The 3,012-nt window shown below is 44.0% G+C and overlaps 1 long non-coding RNA gene across 1 annotated transcript in view; it reads left to right on the forward strand.

Moving 5' to 3' along the window:
- Positions 1–3,012, forward strand: part of LOC105513599 — a 4,185-nt gene that overhangs the window by 443 nt on the left and 730 nt on the right. The gene's annotated exons all lie outside the window — the stretch shown is intronic.

Genomic DNA, 3,012 nt, shown 5'->3' on the forward strand with positions numbered 1-3,012 from the left:
AAGAAAACTGGAGCATTTTCCTCTGGAGTTAGATCCAAGTTTTAATCTCTGCTCTGTCACTTACTAAGCAACAATTTACTTAACATTTCTAGGCTTTGCTTGCCTCATGTGTAAAATGGGGTGATGATAACAACATCTACTTGGGAGGATGTTAACAGCATTAGGTGAGATGATGCATGCAAAATGCATAGCTAATGCTAATATAGGAAGAGTAACTAGCACGTAGCAAATGCTTCATAAATGTCATCATCCAAGATGGTCCCCATGATCCCCACCTCTACCAGGGTTGGTTTGTGTGACCAAAAGAATATGGCAGAATGGACAGACCATTCCTTCCAAGATTAGGTAATAAGACAGCAATTTGATATCATGGATGCCATCTGAAAGAAGCCATGTTGTGAATGAAGAGACCCATTTGCTGAAGAATGGAAGCACCTTGCCAGAAGCTGTATGAGTGAACCTGGAAGTGATCCTCCAGTTGCAGTCAAATCCTCAGAGTCAGGAATCCCAGCCAAAACCTTGACTATAACCTCATGAAAGGCTGTGTGCTAGAACCACCCACCTAAGCCATTCCTGCATTTCTGATCTTCTTCTGAACTGTGTGAGATGATAAATGTTTGAAGTTGCTAAATTTGGGAGTGGAGAAGCACAATTTGTTATGCAGCAGTAGGTAACTAATACAGTAATCCATTAATCAGCCTGGTTTCTGTTACTTGACTACAAATATGGACCAACAGTGACTCCTAGAAATGAAAATTGAATGCAACATTTTAATGGGCTGTTCATCCTATTCACAGAAAGTAGCATTCTCCATTGTGCATCTAAGAACACTTTGTTTAGGGCATTTTTTTTTAAAGAAGCATTTTGACAAAGTAGACAGGAGTCATTAGGAGAGTGATAGAATTTGAAATCTTAAAATTCAGGAAACTAGTTTCATTCCAAGATAGCCGAATAGAAACAGCTGTAGCGTGCAGCTCCCAGCATGATTGATGCAGAAGATGGGTGATTTCTGCATTACCAACTGAGGTACCTGGTTCATCTCACTGGGGTTGGTTGGACAGTGAATGCAGCTCACAGAGGGTGAGCAGAAGCAGGGCGGGGCATCACCTCACCTGGGAAGCACAAGAGGTCAGGGATTTCCCTTTCCTAGCCAAGGGAAGCTGTGACAGACTGTACTGGGAAAATCGGGACACTGCCACCTAAATACTGCGCTTTTCCAACGGTCTTAGCAAATGGCACAGCAGGAGATTATATCCCATGCCTGGCTCAACAGGTCCCACACCCATGGAGCCTTGCTCACTGCTAGCGCAGCAGTCTGAGATCGAACTGTGAGGCGGCAGCCCTGGCTGAGGGGAGGGGTGTCTGCCGTTGCTGAGGCTTGAGAAGATAAAGCAGCTGAGTAGCTCAAACTGGGTGGAGACCACCGCAGCTCAATGAGGCCCACATGCCTGTATAGACTCCACCTCTGGGGGCAAGGCATAGCTGAACAAAAGGCAGCAGAAACTTCTGTAGACTTAAAGGTCCCTGTGTGATAACTCTGAAGAGAGCAGTAGTTCTCCCAGCATGGTGTTTGAGCTCTGAGAATGGACAGACTGCCTCCTCAAGTGGGTCCCTGACCCCCATGTAGCCTAACTGGGAGACACCTCCCAGTAGGGACTGACTGACAGCTCATACAGCCGGATGCCCCTCTGAGACGAAGCTTCCAAAGGATGGATCAGCTAGCAATATTTGCTGTTCTGCCATATCTGCTGCTCTGTTGCCTCCGCTAGTGATACCCAGGCAAACAGAGTCTGGAGTGGACCTCCAGCAAACTCCAACAAGCTGAGGGACCTGACTGTTAGAAGGAAAACTAACAGAAAGAAATAGTATCAACATCAACAAAAAGGACATCCACACCAAAACCTCATCTGTATGTCACCATCATCAAAGACCAAAGGTAGATAAAACCACAAAGATGGGGAGAAACCAGAGCAGAAAAGGTGAAAATTCTAAAAACCAGAGGGCCTCTTCTCCTCCAAAAGATCACAGCTCCTCGCCAGCAAAGAAACAATGCTGGATGGAGAATGACTGACAAGTTGGCAGAAGTAGGCTTCAGAAGGTCAGTAATAACAAACTTCTCCGAGCTAAAGGAGGATGTTCAAACCCATCACAAGGAAGCTAAAAACCTTGAAAAAAGATTAGATGAATGGCTGACTAGAATAAACAATGTGGAGAAGACCTTAAATGAACTGATGGAGCTGAAAACCATGGCACAAGAACTATGTGACATATTAACAAGCTTCAGTAGCTGATTTGATCAAATGGAAGAAAGGGTATCAGTGATTGAAGATCAAATTAATGAAATGAAGTGAGAAGAGAAGTTTAGAAAAAAAAGAGTAAACAGAAATGAACAAAGCCTCCAAGAAATATGGGACTATATGAAAAGACCAAATCTACGTTTGATTGGTGTACCTGAAAGTGACAGGGAGAATGGAACCGGGCTGGAAAACACTTCAGGATATTATCCAGGAGAACTTCTCCAACCTAACAAGGGAGGCCAACATTCAAACTCGGGAAATACAGAGAACACCACAAAGATACTCCTCAAGAAGAGCAACCCCAAGATGCATAATGGTCAGATTCAACAAGGTTGAAATGAAGGAAAAAATGTTAAAGGCAGCCAGAGAGAAACGTCGGGTGACCCACAAAGGGAAGCCCATCCAACTAACAGTGGATCTCTCAGCAGAAACTCTACAAGCCAGAAGAGAGTGGGGGCCAATATTCAACATTTGTAAAGAAAAGAATTTTCAACCCAGAATTTCATAACCAGCCAAACTAAGCTTCATAAGTGAAGGAGAAATGAAATCCTTTACAGACAAGCAAATGCTGAGAGATTTTGTCACCACCCGGCCTGCATTACGAGAGCTCCTGAAGGAAGCACTAAACATGGAAAGGAACAACCAGTACCAGCCACTGCAAAAACATGCCAAATTGTAAATACCATCGATGCTAGGAAGAAACTGCATCAACTAA

Source organism: Colobus angolensis, unplaced genomic scaffold, assembly GCF_000951035.1.
Source record: "Colobus angolensis palliatus isolate OR3802 unplaced genomic scaffold, Cang.pa_1.0 Scaffold232, whole genome shotgun sequence".
NCBI classification, from domain to species: Eukaryota; Metazoa; Chordata; class Mammalia; order Primates; family Cercopithecidae; genus Colobus; species Colobus angolensis.